General features: G+C 41.5%; 1 protein-coding gene across 1 annotated transcript in view; it reads left to right on the forward strand.

Moving 5' to 3' along the window:
• Positions 1-16,833, forward strand: part of ZCCHC24 (zinc finger CCHC-type containing 24) — a 112,488-nt gene that overhangs the window by 459 nt on the left and 95,196 nt on the right. The gene's annotated exons all lie outside the window — the stretch shown is intronic.

Below are 16,833 nucleotides of genomic sequence, written 5' to 3' on the forward strand. Positions count from 1 at the left end.
AAACTCCCCCCCCCCCCCCCCCCCCCTTTTTTTTTTTTTAAAATTTAAAGCGATCCTTAAAGAGCTTAATCTAAAGAATATACACAGCTCGAGGTCAGAGGCTGGCGTTATTTAAAAGGAATAAACAGGAATGTGACAAAAACAAGTGTGAAAAAAAGTTTTGCGCGCGTTTCGTAACACAAGAGCAAGGCTGAATGAAACCAAAGGGAAGGAAGCTGAAAAACTGGGGTATGCAAAGACAATTCACTGTGGAACTCCCTGTCACAGGAAGTTGTTGAGGTCAAGCACTTCTGCATTGGAGGGACTTCACGCGCGGGGAGGCACTGCAAGGTGGCACCTCGCACACCGCAGCTCGCAGCCTCTCCAGGAAAGACCCAAGAATGTTGTCACTCCCTACCGCGGAGCTCGTGCCACAGACGTTCGAGAGCTCCATTTGACGAGGCTTAGATGGGCTATGCATCCGACCCGCTCTGGCGCTTCCCATAAAATGGCATGTCAGAGTCTTCCCAGCGCCACTTACATTTAAGCGCAGGTTTAAAAAGTATTCTCAGTCAAAATACACGTTTCTGTTCCGTCAGCAAAGGTAGGGGGTTTGTTAACGAAAACCAAATCAAATTCCCCAACTGCTCTGGTGTTATAGCTGTTAACAGTTAAAAGCCAGAGTTATATATACACAGACATTCTTTTTTCCTTAATTAGAAATTCTTTCATCCTGAAGAATTTCACAAAGCACATCCAGTCTCAAAACAGACACTATTTTTGAAAGTATATAGTTCAAAATCCATTCGGTCCAATGTACTCAGCCTTATTAAACACAACATAACGTACCCAGTTTAAAAATACCCAGATTTAACAAGCACATTAATTTTGCTAAAGGACCAACGGGAGGTGGAATTTAAACTTCCAGCTACCTACCTGTTGATTACAAACTGCAGCTTTTGCCCCTCTCTGCTTGGCTAACGAGTTTCGTGGTGCCCAGGTAGCAATAAGACTCCAGGGGTTTGGCCTACATGGACTCTCTCCAGACTGGGACTCCATTCAGGTCTGTGTTTGTTCAAGTCGGGATACATTCTGCTCACAGTGGGTCCTTTTTCTTCTTGGGAGAAAAAGGAAAAACAAGTAAATGGAGGCTACGTCCAGGAAGCCTTTGAAACAGCCTCTGAGAAACAGTTTTCTTTTCCTTAAAGTTCCCCCCGAGTTCATTTTCAGCTTCTACTGTACTGTTTGCAAGTAGGGGCTAATCCTTTTGTCACACTCTCTCCCTTTCCACTTGGCTCACGTTTCTTTCCATTTTTTTTTCCACCCCAAACTGTTTTCCCCTTTCTTCTGTAAAATCATTTCCCTGGCATGCCAGGCCTGCTCCAGTGCCAAGCGGTCAGCCCCTTTGCAGCCCCCCCCCAGCCGTGCTGCTTTCGGATCCCAGCACTCACCTTTAGCTGCGTTTCTGCATGGATTCCTATCATCAATGAGCTCTGTGGATGCAACTTTGTTCTGCTCTTTTTAACCTCATTGCAGTTTCCTGAGGCACATGAATGACAACAACTGAGAATGGCAGCTCTGTAGAAAGCCCAGAGCATTCACCCTTCGGGGAACAAGGAGCTGTGTCATTCTAGACAGATATTTTAACATTTTTAAAAGATCAACCCTATTAGTTTGTTCCAGCCTGTGACAACAGCAGCATTGACTGTAGAGACATCTCTATATTTCCAGTCTTTACCTGAACTACATGTTAATACAGGGTAACCTGAAAAGAGGGAAGGGGGCACAGCCATCTCATACGGCATGGGAATGCCTTTGCCCTGCTGGATATAGCCCAAAGAAAGTAGGGAACCCTTTACTTCCCTAGGCTAACACTGCCTGCTTACACAGCAGCTTTCATTCAAAGGTTTAGAAGGTGCTAGAGATACTGTTGCTCAAAAAAAGTTCTGTCAATGTTAGATGCTCTGTTCTCTCCAGAAACTGGAAACTAGACTGATTTTTTGGCAGGACTCACCCAAGAGTTTCCTACAATGTCATACTCTTAATTCTTGAGATTCTAACATCTGTTTATTTGCAGATGCCATTGGGTATACACCATGTATTTCAACTGCGTAAAATTATTTTGGGGAGCATTAGTACTGTATGCTGCCTTTGCATCAAGTGGGCTTAAGCTATCTTTGGAACAACACATAGCTTTCCACAGTTAAACTGTTGACTGTTTTCTACACAGTGCTTGCTTTGGTTGGCGGGTTTTTTTCCTCCCAGTTTTGTCCTGGGTTGGCTTAGCCTGGAGCCGAGCTGTGACAATGATTGGCACATAGCTGTACACAATATTTGGAAAGTGACCTAACGAGGGGCCAAAATAGCAACAGATTGAGAAACGATAGGATCATAGGGTGTAAAATAGTCACGCGTCCTGTATGTTGCCTTGCAATTGAAAATTTCAGGAGGAGAACGCTTGGGATAAGAGACAGCACTTGTGAAAAGTTGCTATTATACAGGGTTTGCAAGTCTGCATGGCAGTGCCTGTGTATGTGACTTGCATGCTGACCAAAAGAACTGGACAGAAAAAAAAAAAGTGCCAGCACCCACAGAGTAGTCTTGCACTTCAAGATTTTTGTCCTCCAGACTTTTTCTACTACAATGGACGCCTTCTAAATAAACATGATGAACACAGCTGTTTGGTGCATAAAAGCCCATTGTACCAGTAAAAAAAAAAAAAGCAATAATAAAGGTTTAAACAGTAAAGCGACAATGAGTGTTTTGTTCCATATGCAAGACTCATTTTGCAAAACAGACCCGCTTTAAATAAAACTTTACTGCAGCATTTATTGTCCTAGATATGAAACGAAAGCATGTTAGAACATTAAGATCCATTAAATTGGCTATTGAACTGAGCTCCACCCTCATTATAACACCACCCATCGGAGCCAAGCATTTGAGGTTTTGTTGTGGGGCTGGTTACAGGGGTTTTAATGTGTTTGAGACACAGCCAGGTAACTGTGGCTTTGTGTCATTGAGTGATATAATTGAGAAACCTAGAATAAGGGTGTAAGAGACCCAGATGGTATTTTTCTGTACTCGTAATAGGCATCCTACCAGATCAATGCTGACTTCGGTCTAGAAGATACAGCAACTGGTAACTAGAAATTACCATATTTATTATAATCAGACTTGTTTCTTTGAACCTAGAGTGCCAACTCCAGTACAAGCCAATATTTACACATGAGAAGGAGCCTGTGTCCTAATGAATTCTTTGCCCATGTGCAATACTCTGCGTGTCTTTCAAGAAGGGAATTCCTTCTAGAAACCTCTATGGCAGCCACTTTCTGGATCTAATGCAGGTCTTATTTAAGCATGAATAACTGCATGTACTAGACTAGAAAATAATAACTCTTAAAAAAAAAAAAGTAGTTAATGTTTCTGACTCAGGGACTTCCAGATCCAGTCCCTATAGACAAGAGGGGAGCTAACTGGGAATGAGAGAACATGAGCTAGTTCAGTCTGCTACAGTAAGGTGCAGGTCACTCACTTGGACAGGAAATTTTGGGGAATTAAAAAAAAAAAAAAAAAAAGGCTTTTCTTCATAGGGGAGATGCTCCAGTCCCTTTATCATCTTTGTTGCTCTCCTCTGGACTCTTTCTAGGAGTTCCTCATCTTTCTTGAACTGGGGAGCCCAGAACTGGACACAGTACTCCAGGTGGGGTCTCACCAGGGCAGAGTAGAGGGGGAGGATACCCTCCCTCGCCCTGCTGGCCACACTCCTCTTACTATCTATTTCAATGGTACTGGAAGCTGCATTTGTGCTAGATGATAACTTCAGTTTTTATGGGGAGTCATATTTAAGCATCTCATACAGGCAGCTACTGTCAGTTTTAAAATTGCTAGTGAAAGTGCGTATTTCTCAGAGTTCTCTCAGAGTTCAGGTAAACACTGCTCTACAGACACTTACTCCCAAGAAGTAATCGGATACGCACCTCTCATGGTCCCCAGCCTGCCCAGGTCCCACTGAATGGCAGCGCAGCCTTCTGGTATATCAGCCACTCCTCCCAGTTTTGTGTCACCAGCGAACTTGCTGAGGGTACACTCTGTCCCCTCGTCCAGGTCATTGATGAACAAGTTGAGATTTAAAAAAAAAATAAATAAATAAATATTCACCATTCTCATAGTATCACAGAATACAGGGATTGCCATACAAGATCAGGCAATTGACCCACTAAATTAGGTGTCATATCTCTGAGAACAGCCATGAATAAAAGACTTAAAAGATAAAACAAAACACCTCGTAAGAGGCTGCTCCCAACCAGTACAGTCCTAAGGCAAATACAACAGAGGTACGGATTAGCAGAAATTGCCATATGCTCTAAAACATCTCCGATTCCCTTCATTTTGTGCAATATTATTAGTTATTCTAACACAGAGCGTATTTCTTATCCACGGAGTGCTTAATGTGCTCAGCACTGCAGTCAGGACTTCTTGCTTTTCACTTGCAGACTAAACAACCAGAGTTTTATCTCCTCTTATTTAAGCATAGTTATTGAAAGTCAGAGTAGTGCAGCACACAGGTTGCCGGCAGAACATGAAGGCATCCTTTAATAATAGTGATTATTATTTGATTGATTTCCTCATCTTCATTTTTCTCACTATTCTTGCTTTAAGCACTAGCACGTCAGTGCCCTTATCCTTCTACAAATTGTATTGAAAAGACAATAGCTCAGCAATTCCTGTGTTGGAGGAACTTGTGCTCTCTGCCTTGGGATGACTGTACATTACAAACATTTTGTGGCTACTTAAAAGTGCCAGTCAACTCATTTCAAACTGCTTTTCAAGAAGTTAAATGTCAGTTGTCACATTGGTCCTTATAAGAGATTCCAAGGAGCTGAATCTCTGTTAGTTGGGAGACAATATGCGTTTGGGGATTTTGGCGGCATCAGCCTCCTCCGTCCTCCCACACAGCCAGCTCTAGAGCCCTTTTGATGATATTGCCTCAGCGCACGAAGAGCAGCTTTCACAGCCCACTCCCTATTCTGGACTCAAAGTCTCAGATCCTATTACAGGTATTTGAGCTAACAACTACTCTGTTTCCAACTCCAGTTGGAGGTGTGCTTTAAAATGAAAAAAATCAGGTTTTTAAGTCTAGAAGCATTCTTTTTTGCTCCCTGTTCTTATTTCTGCAGCTGTGGCCTCCTGCTTTGCTACTTCTGTCTTTGGAAAACACCCTTTTTTGCCAGGGAAGACAAAAAAACCCAGCCCCATATGTGAATGTACTATAGGAAGTGGAGTCTGAAAATAAGATCTGTATTTTGTAAAAGAAGTAGGAGACTCAAGTTATCATACAAGTTATACTCTTCCATTTGTATCCCCTAGGTATGGCTTTACACTTTTTTTTTTTTTAAGTGCACTGTACTGCATATGGTAGATACCCTTCATATTCTTCACACTGAAGCTGAATTACCTAACAGCAATTTGATTGCAGAAGGGAATTCACAAGAGCCAAATTTGGTTCTCTTAAGCAAGTACTCTAAATACAGTTACGTTGCTTTTACTTGGGCTTCCTTACCTAAGAACAGCAGAGAGCTCCCAGAAATAATAAGAAATGGAGATGCGTTGAAGTTACTCCAACAGCCAGATCCTCTTCTGTTGCTTCCTTACCCTCCCCACACCTCAAGCAAACGCTGCTGTAGCTCTGCAGCACACCTGCACTACCTCTAGCTTTAACTAGTTCAAACATGATTTACAGCTGGGCTTTAGTTTATGGCAACAACGGTATTATCCACCATAGTCTTCTGCAGCTACTTAGTATCCCATTAAAGGCTGAACCATATTTGGAGAGCTGTCGAGAACTAAAATATTAATTGTTGAACCTAAATCAAGTCTTCCAGAAGAGGGATATGGGCTTTCTGCTTTACCATTGATTTCTTTTTGATAGGCACAAAAAAAAAAGCTAGCAACAGAAAATAGACCAATTATATGTATTCTTCCTGATCAGTCGAAAATTACTGCCAACTCTTCCAAATCACTTGGGATTTTGCATTTATGCAAATCCTCATTGAGAGGAGCATTGGCATTCACTTTCTGTCTCACAAATACATCCACGTCTTGAAAAAACTTACCAGGCAACACATAGAAAAAACCCTCAACCCATAATTGGGGGCAAAAGCATGTAGAATTCTTGTTACAGTTCTATTTCATACACACAGCTTTCAGTTACAGTTATTTTATGCCTTTACAGTGTCTTCCATCCCAAGGCACCCAAACAAAGGGGTGATGTAACTGGGTGTTGGGTAATGATTTTTCATCCCTTCCCCTTTTGCTCTGCAGACACAGACTCAGTTATTCAGAATAGAAAAGGAAGATGCTACTCCAATGAACTGCACAAATGATCAGACAATCAAGTCTGACTTGATCGAATATATTCATTTATGAAGTGTGTGGAATGAATAGCTAACCAAAAGGTGTACAAAACTGTTTTTATCCAAAAGCCGACCCCTCTCTTTTTTTTGTTTTTCTTTCTTTTCATTGTTGTTGTTTGTTTGGCAGATTTTGTGGAGTTGTACGAAACAGATAGCAAACAACTTCTAGCAATGGTCCTGTTACTTTGGTAATAAAAGATTAGAAGAAAAGATCACATTTTTGACAGTCACTAAGTGAGGATTAATGTGAAGAAAAACTTTCTAGTTCAGAGTTTAAGTGGGCCATAAAATGACCCTGACACCTGATTTAGGCGATATTTAAATCTAAGACCAGTGGATTTTTTCATGCTACTTTAAGAAGCATGAAAAACAGTGACACAGTGCAGTTTCAAAAAGGTGTAGACACAGATACTACAAAGCTAAATCATGCAATACTGATAATATGTATTTGCATAGAAACAAACCCAAATGTATTCTGTTATCAAAACTGGATGTATACATATAAATGCTGCCTAAAGAGTGATACTGGATGTCACCTCAAAGCTTCTGAATGGTTTAGTGAAATATAACGGTTAATACTTGCACCTCTCCTCGGTTTCTTTTCCCTGGGAAAATTGCCAGCAGCCTGATGCCCGTTTTGCCACTCTCCTGAATTGCCCTTCTGCCTCTTTTAGAAAGCCACAATGAAATGATTAAATAAAATGGGAAGAATGTAAGTCTTTGCTTCATGGCCATTAACTTCAGCTTCTGTCTGGGTTCCAGAGAGGTTATTGTGGATCAGAGGAACTGATTAAGTTTTACAAAGCTATTAAAATCTTACAATAATGCCGACATAATTCTGACAGTATTTCATAAGTGTCACAACTTACATGACTTTTTTTTTCCTGCAGGTCGTTTTTTATTCTCAGAAACATTACAAACAATCTGTGATCTACTAAAAGTAGAACCTAAAATTATAGACAGATTCACTTGAGGAAAGCAGAATAAATGCAGGTTTACGAGGCCTGGGCTCTGTCCGTGTCCCTCATTGTCTAGCCAGGCCAGCACAGCTGTTGGGAGTTTTGGTGGTTTTTAAGTTTTAACATATCGCAAGCCTAGCCCGTTACTTTCTGTCATGTGTTTTGGTGTAAGCATATACTAACAAATCCAATACTTTGACTAAGAGCAATTTTAAGGAGCCTCTTGTAGGCCCTTTTTCTTAGCTCTTTAAAGTGCTGCTGATAGGAGAGCTGCTGCGTGGTCTTCCAAAACCTTTATCTTAGGAAATACATTTTGTGTTTCCACAGATTTAGTTTGAAGATCAGCCAATGCCCGCATGGTCTGGGGCTCTCGCCCTCCTATCCAAAGCAGAAATATGTTCCTGCTGTATTAAACGACCACCCACACCTACTCCCTGCACATGGCAGGATTTGGTGTCTCTTGAATGAACACAAGTGCAATACCCTAGAAGGATCACAGGAATCTGGAAATCTGTGTTTACATCTCATCCAGCTAACTGCCAGCCAAGCAAGCATTTTAAAGGGATCATCTTGCTCCCATAGGTTTCTCTTGCCAACCCAGGGGTTCCAGGTTTCTAAACTTGTTTGAGATTGTAGCAGGGGAGTCAGAGCCTATATTTCTTCTCATTAAGCCAGCCTGCTAGGCAATTATTTGTGTGTATTCATTAGGGCTGTGGATACCTGTGGCTGAACGGAAAGAAAAGGAACTATTGAACAGTCATTGCATCCTGAAAAAAGAGGGATTAGTAAGAGCTCTTAAGAGGGTTTGAGCATCAGTGGCCCCTGAAGTACAGAGGTGTTCTTCTAACCATCTTTCACCAACATACATTGCAACCGATATTAATAGAATAATAGATTCGTTCCTCTAACAGATCCAACCTGGGCGGCGGGGGCAGGGGGGGTGTCCTGCAGTCTACTTGGAAACCAAATTACTTGATTGTTATTTTACAATTTATCTGAAGCAGATTGTGAAGGTTTAGGTTTACTTGCTCAGATCACACTTCAAGCTGTGCTGTATTACAACTGATTAAGAGCATGGCTATAAATGTAGATAAAACTATCTAAAAGCTGGAGTCACAAAATGAAATTCCAGCCTGTCATTTGGTACATGGAAATAATTTATTTTCCTCACTATATTCAATTTAATAAAAGTTTTGTCTTCCCATGAGTGCAGGAACTGAGGCCCTAAGCGCATTGCAAGGGGCCCGTTCTGGGCAGATGATGTATTGTTTCTACCTCTGACAGTGACCTTAGCTTTGCCTCTTTTAAACTTTGGCAGCCATCACAGAGTTTTCTGTGCCAAGAAGGCATTACTGAATGTAAATGATATAAACAAAACTGTCTCGGACTTAAAGTTCTATTTAACCCAAAATGGATATTTCTTAGCAAAACCTTTCATCACGCAAGAGCTGCACAGAAGGTAAATGCTTTCCTAAGAGTGTCTTAAACAGGCACATATCTATTTCTGGGTGTTATTTTTCTTATGTTTGGAGTGTCGAAAGACCCACCAAATGAGAGGAAACCCGACTCTTGTTTTTCAAACTGCAGGTCAGATTGAGACAAGATTTCCTGCAGGAAACAGAGATGTTAACAGAAAGTGCAGGGGTCAAAACATGTCCATCCGTTTCTCCCCTCACTTTATGCTGTACAGCCTTCATAATCTCCTCCCCACCCGAGAACCCTGTCTCAAAATCCACAAAATAGGCTTGTTTTTCGACCACGCGAGGAGGGATTGAGGTATCTGGTGGGGGCCATCCCCACGGCCTGCTCTCTGAAAGGTCAGGGGGTGGTGGTTTGCAGCCTGTGGGGGCGGGACTCAGCTGCAGGTAGTTGAGGGACAGGCCCAGGAATGAAAGCTCCTGTGGGGATGTGTTAAAGTAATTTGCAATGTGAATGCTCTCCGTTGTCCCTAATAGAGTGCTTGTGTGTTAGAGCTTCTCTTTAACATAAGTGGGCAGTTGTTTAGCATTCAGTGGATGAAAAGGATCCCTGCAGAGCTTGGTGCAAGATTTAGAAAGTTCCTCCAAGACTGTGCACCTCTGGCCAGAGGGAATCTCTATTCTCTCCTGTCCCACCTTCCCACATCTGCCATTAAAGACTTTTTGTGAGGTACCCTTACATCGTGTAAAACAAGTGTCCTCACTGACATCCACAGCAAACCTTTCCCTGAGGCTGGAATAAAGAGGATCGCACCACTAGCAGAGAGCCAGGAGGCTTACCTGAGCTTCAGCAAGCCTGAAGATGGTGACTGAGCAACTCCTTCACTGCCAGTGTTCTGTTACTTCTGAACCCCTGTATAGTAGACAGGGAGCTGCAGGTGGTTTTTTTTTTTGTTTTTTTTAAGATCTGTGAAACTCATGAAAGCTTTGGATCAAAATGTTAAAGATCAGCGTATTTAAAGCAAGGCGAGATGGTGGCATGCATTGCTCTTCAACCTTGCTGTGAATTGAAGGTATGCCAGTCATACACAGAGGAGCGTGCTGCACCACTCACTGTTCTGCAGAGTCTCAGCCGTGATGAGCAATTACAGCCTGAGAAGCCACAGCCAGCCAAGCCGTCAGATCTGGGATAACTAAATTAGATAGATCTATCTTCTGGATTAAAGATTCATCACCCTAGCATTGACTCGCTTCAAAACCACTGGCGAGTCATGCCTCGTTCATGGTTACCTTCTTAAGATACTGTTTCTGCAAAAGGAAAGTCCTAGTACCATCTATCTGAAAATATTTAAAGTAGCCATTAGTGTTAGCAGTTTAATATAAGCATGTATTTATATAAAACCCCCTACAGAAGATGGATGAATTAAAGTATACTTGGCTAATCTAGCTAGCCAGGAATGTATTAATTAAGGTTTACTTGGCTAATCTACATTTATCTGTGTTTTTAGATAAGGAACTTGAGTAATTCACATTTTACTAAAGTCAGCCCAAAGACGAGACTTTTTGACAGCTGACTTAAACATTGACTTCGGAAGAAAACATGAGCCGGAGTCTTTTGTTTTTTTCCCCCCCTTTCTCTAGGCAAACATTTTCTTCACTGAGTGATGAGCTTTGCTTGCACTTGTCCAATGATAAAATGTTACTGAGTAAACAAACTGTTTTCTGTAAAAGTGTCTATAATTTATCAGAGGACCTAAAGCAGACATAAGCCATACAGGAGCAGTTTTTGAGGTTTTCCAGTTCAGCCTTGGTAATTAAACTTCTCTATTTCTTCTGGCTCAAATTAATACAACTAAATTTATGACAATATTTTCATTTAATCCCTCTATTTTCAGAAGGATTTGAGGTTGGCCATAAACATTGATCCTGTATTGAACGTTTTCTTTAGGGGAACTGCTTTGACAACTTAGAAAGAGCTGAAGCACAGAAAAGTCACAGATTTGAAGTGCTCTTCTCTACACATGATCATCTTCAGGTGCAACTGTTGTGCTTTCACACATGTTGCATGGCCCCACAGACAAATCCTAGGTCAGAAGCAAGCCTGGGGCACCCGCAGAGAAGACAGATATAGGCCCTCAGGTTAAGTTTTGTATGTTAGCATGTACAAGCCACTGAATTACCATTTGGGTAGCTTCAGATTTCCCTCTCCTCCGACATGAAAATTGCAACTGAGTGAGGGCAATGACTTGTCTATCCTACTGTTTTATTCACAACACAGCATGGGGAGGGTACTCAGTTCTTATCTTCATGAAAATCCAAGCTGATAACTTAAGCACCTTTTGACGTTTCAGTGCAGGGCTAATTATTAACATGGCTAGCCTGGTTACCATCATACACGCTTCACAGACTGGAGAATGTTTATAATTTACAGGATATGAAAACCTTACTTTTTCCACACTGATGATAGGGCAACCCAACTCCTTTTTCCAACAAACTTGAAACAGCCATGGCGCCTGTTGACTTAAACTTAACTGTGGAAGTTAAGACTGCTTTATTTTTGTTTGCTTTATTAGGTTGGCAACATACTAAAGCAAAAATAAGTCATCCAGAAATTCTTTGCTCATCGCTTTTCAATTACAGGCTATTTCATGTAGTGGAAGAATTGATGACTGGGCTACGTTATAGGAATACTGAAATACTACAGGACCTCACTTAAGTGTGTGCAACTAAAACAAACATGAAGAGAACCACTAGCACAAATCATACTAACTCTGGCTTGATCAGGTTCTTTCACAAGTCCTTTAGGGAGACTTTTAAACAGCTGTAAATGGGGAAGAATTTTTTAGTATTGGACTGTTGTGAGGTTTTTTTGTTTGGGTTTTGCTTTTTTTAATGTTAACTCACTGGATTTCAGGTGGGATAGTCACAATACCGATGCCACATCCAAAGGAAATTATCCTGCTAACGTGGAGTAGTCACCTCTGCCAACTTCAGTGTTAAATCCTTTGACTAGCAGGAACAAAGAAGGACATCTTTGATGACGGATACTATGCACAGAATCCGACAGTTTGGGAGCATTGCGTGGCTTCTCCTATCCAGTTCTAGCTATTGCAGTTAAACAGCAGATGACTGCAAAGAGGGCAAGAAGTTGCATTTTCTTCATGCTCATTTGGCCAGTTTAAGTATTTCTTTCTCTCCTCTGTTTTAACTGCTGAGACACTGTGTAGGGGTACCACTGTAGTTTGGTTTCTTTTTTTTTTTTTTCAGGGGGGAGGGAAATGGTTTTTCAAAGTATAGTTTTTAAATTTAAAAAAACCAACCACCACCAACAACAACAAAAAAACCCAAAAAGAAAACAACCAACCTCAAGAGCATCAAACAAATACACTGGCTGGGTGCAGCCTATCAACCACTTCAACCAGCACAGGTCATTCTAGCTTCAGGTAACCGGTGGATCTGTACCCCTTTATCGCTGCCTTAAGGGTCCAGCAACGACAAACTGAACTTGGGGCAGAAGCTGAATTTTCCAGTTATGCTTCTACATTTCCAGTCCCGTACCTAAAAGTTTTGCTTCTTAACTTCTGTAAGTCCTAATAACAAGGTGCCATTCCCATATAAACAAGTTGCCATCACTTATTAATATCAGCAGTTCTGGAACGTAGGTAATCCTATCCCTTTGGGCAGAATTAAATGTTGTCATAATTGAGATACTATCATGCTATCAGTGCTTTCTGCTACCCATTAAAACAAAAACCAAAAACCTTTACAGCTAAAGCAGGAGCCACACCAGTGGGACTGGTCCTTTGTTCAACCATTTCATTGCATATTCCTAACAGTACCATTGCCCCTATTTTCAACATTATACCATTGCTAAAAAAAGAAGCTGAAGAGATAAATTCTGTTTCAGTGTTTCCTTATCCACCTCTTGGCACATCAATCCCCAAAGCTGTCTCTGAAAGGAGAGGACCAGCCAAGGGAATCAAAAGCATTTGCCAGATCATTCACTTAACTAGGAATTTCTTAGAGGTGAGTTAGATGCTGGAACTCTTGAGTCACTCACATATGTTACCCAACTGGAAGTCAGAGTAACAAAGCTCTGGAAGACAATAGCTGCCTCTTGCACAAAAGACCACACTGCAACCTTACAGATTACTTGCCCTTTAACTGGAAACACTTAGCAAACAAATAACAAAGGAAGCCTTACTTCCCAACACCACTAACACTTAGAGTTTAAAGATCTACTGAGCAGAGAGGTTACCTTTGGAAAGAACACCACCACATTTTCAGTTTTGTTCACATTCAACTCAGTCAACAAGTTTCATAGGAAGAAAGAAAAGAACAAACAAACAAACAAACTTACATTATCAGCTCAAACTTCCACCAAGCCAGTTTCTAAGTTTTAACACCAGGTTCCCCATCCTCCCAGTACAGCAAGATAAGGAAATCCTGGATTCATTGCAGCTGGCCTGATGAGCCTTGTAATTAAAAGGACAGGCAGTGTGGTCTTTGGCTTCTTGAGAGCACTAACCCTTTCACTGCCAAATCCTTTCTATCCTGTTACAGCTCAAAATGAGACTCCATTTGAGAGGTAGTATTTGTCTGCTTTTTAAAGAAATAGGTTTGGCACACTGTGAGCACAAAACAGTCATTGCTTTTGGTGGAATGCATCAGAGGAGCAGTGTCCCTGCCACCCCGCAGATGTGTACCAATAGACTTGAGACCAGAATGAGTCAGGATGCATTTCCCCCTTCCTCTCTATTTTTCTTTCTACTGTCATCTGCCTGAGACCATTAACATTATCCTTGTCACTCTGATCATCCCCTGGACATCCCCTTTGAGTGTGAAGCTAATTCAAAAATTTTGTTCAAAACCCTTCTTAAAAATCCCCTTTGCACCAGTGCAAACAGTAAGGGCTGAATTGCTGATTTGCTCAGTTAAGTGCCCCAGACAAAAAAACCCACCCTGTTTTATGTATCTCAGCAATATTCATTCACCCCTTGTCTTCTACAAAGACAGAATGGACCAAATCATCATTTGCTTTCATTACCTGCATTATATGTTCCTGGGCTTCCGCTATTTGATTCCAGGGGCTGGGATGAACTTTCCCACCACTACCCTCATTATGTAACTTGGCTTTTTGGAATGGCTTTTTTCCTCATCTCCTTCTGAAGAACTGGAGACTTCCACAGCTAGGAACAGGATGTAGCACCGTTTGAGCTGGTGCTCTTTATAGAATCTTTCAAGTGCCAGATTGATGTGTTTTTCACATTGACGCAGAGTTAAACTGATTTAAGACCATTTTCCAGGTCAGATTGGCAGGAACTGCTGAAGCAGTTTGCCTGACTCTACACCAGGAGGGATGGGCTTCATCTTGTGATCGACTAGGAATTTTCCTTAACGAATTCATTGTTCTTTGAAGCACCAGCGACGTTGCCAATGTCCATCTTCTCCTTCACTGTCATCTTTTAGGATGTTATATTTGTGTCTTTTCCTTTCTTAACACTGGGCCTCAAGTTGATTACAGGGAAGTGTTTCATGGTGGCTTGTGTAGACTGGGCATTTTGGCGTGTCCAGCTTTGGCACGTGTCACGCAAATGCCTTGCCGGCTGAACGAGGTGGCCACTTCCAGAGCTATGTGTAATGCTTTGGCCACAGAGCCGTTGGTGGCTGCTAAGATTATGATTTAGCATCAGTGCAGCCTGTCGTCTGGTGGGATCCTGGCCTTTGACAAGGCTTCTGGCTGCCACGCTTGAAAGAAACAAAAGTTTGTAAACGTTTGCTGACAGAGCGGGCAAAACCGTGGTCACTGCAACCCTTACATATGGACCTGAAAGACCCCAAGAAGGGTCGGTGTAGGAGGGAATTACATCATATCCAGTCATGGTGCCAAATTGCTCCCTTATAATGGGGGTAAGAGCTCAGTGTAAAGGATATGTAGAAAAGAAAATAGTCACCGCTGCAAGGCATATGTCCAATTGTCATTGTCCATATGTCCACTGAAGGCATCAGATAGGTATGTCTTGTTTTGTTTTGTCACTGGGTTGCCCCTGGGGGCAGAAATAGCAGCCTCCTGATGGACAGCAGTTACATATTCTACATCCCCAGGGGATGTTCCAGATTTCAGCACTGGGTAAAGAATTTGGGATTTCACACATTCTGTGTGTCCATACACCCACGCTTCTATAAAAGTCAGATAATAGGGAATTTGCAAAGTTACTGATGGGTGTAATGCATGTGAAGGACTTTAAAAATCTCTTGGCAAGAGGGGCTCTTAAAAAGAAAGATTTTTTTATTATTCCAAGTGTACGTAAGAGAAAGTGGCTCCTAGGGAGACAAGAACTTCTTGAAGACCCTTAATTAATACTATTTTGGCATCCATAGCACTTCCCCTTCCTTTTACCAATTTGATGCCAAGAATTGCTCATTCCAATAGTGTCCAATAAATCTTAGAAAATAAATTCCAGTGACCGTTGGAGGTATCTTTGGTTGCTTGATGGCTAAAGCAGCTAAAACCTTTTCATTAGCTTTTGAAATGGCTTTTCCTTTTAAAATGTATGGGTTTAACTCCTGAAACAAAGTGAGTGATTCTCCTCTCAGCAGCCAACCATCTTGCACCAACACAGAGCTATGCTGTGTGGGGGGTACAGCATTTCAGTGCCAGGACACGTGTGAAGCCCCCCCTGAGAGCAGACTCTACTCTGCGGCCCTTTGAACTGGTCCTGCTGCTATGCACCAGCTTCAGCTTTGTAAGAGGTGTCTGTGGAGCTCAGCACGTTGTGTTTGACTCCAGTGAGGGTGGGTGAAGCAGATTACCTGAATGGCGGTGGCCACTTAGGCTGAATTTTTGTTTGCAATATACACCGTTTGCCATGGAGTGGGATTCAGTGATAGCTGGGACTCATCCAGGTAATTGTGCCTAGAGCTGAAGCTGTTGACTGTTACCAAGCAAACACACTCATGGTGCAGATATCCTGAATGTTTGAGATCTCCAAGATAAATATAATTCCATTTCAGATTTATTTCACAAAATCTCTAACTAAAGTTCAATATATGTCTTCAATGTGTATATAACATATAAACATATGAAAACATATATGACATATATAAAGACTCCATTGAAATATTTTGATTTAATAGCACTGAAAAACAAGGTGTCCACAGAGGCAGAGGTTGGACCTTTTCTTACCTTGCTTTCCCATAAATGAGCGGTAATTCTCTGATGCCAGGAGAATGACATGAGCATCGTGTTATTGTGCGGTGTATCAGATCTAACGTAGAAACACCCTGTCAAATATGGCCCATCATTTCAGGGTGGAGAGGAATTGGTCTTATTTCTACAGTAATGCATTACCATGATTGGGGTTTTTTTTTAGGTTATTATTTACTTTTGAAACTCCTACTACACAGTTTCTTTTGAGCCTTAACACATTAAAGTGAATGAATCCTTGTTATCTGCATTAGGGAGGTCAGCTATTTAGGTGATTATGGGTTTCCTGCTGTTCTAAAACTACAGAATGGCAAATTAGGAGCTCCTGATTTTGATTTGCAGATTGAGACAGTGAAGGTCCTGTTGAGTTGCAGTAAAAAAACCCTGGGTATTTACTGTTTATCATGAAATGTTTAAATCACAGCAGGTTTACCCTTAGAAAATCCAAGACAGATATAGATCTGAACGTTTCTTGTTTTTGTTTGAACTTGGGACTCAAAAATGTTGACTATCTCATTAACCAGATTGGACGTTAAAAATTACTTTACATTTTTCCTGGTGTTCTTTTCCTTTCCTTGACTTTGCGTAAGTAGTTCTGGACGCAAAAACATTCCCATTTGTGGGTTGTTCTTCCAGCATTTTGCCTGCATATTCTAACTGTACCACAACTGTGGTATGATCCAGCACAAGAAAGCAATTGTTGCTTAGTGGAAAAGCTGGACTAAGTGAACCATGGCAAGCTCAGTAATTTGCTCAGCAGTGAGATGACCAGCTCCATGGCACTGCCTTCAAGAAGCCTCCTTATTAATGACCTGTGTATTGCTCTCCTCAAATATACAGTCATGTTCTTAATGAAA

This window comes from Egretta garzetta, unplaced genomic scaffold (assembly GCF_000687185.1).
Source record: "Egretta garzetta isolate BGI_Z169 unplaced genomic scaffold, ASM68718v1 scaffold56, whole genome shotgun sequence".
Classification (NCBI taxonomy): Eukaryota; Metazoa; Chordata; class Aves; order Pelecaniformes; family Ardeidae; genus Egretta; species Egretta garzetta.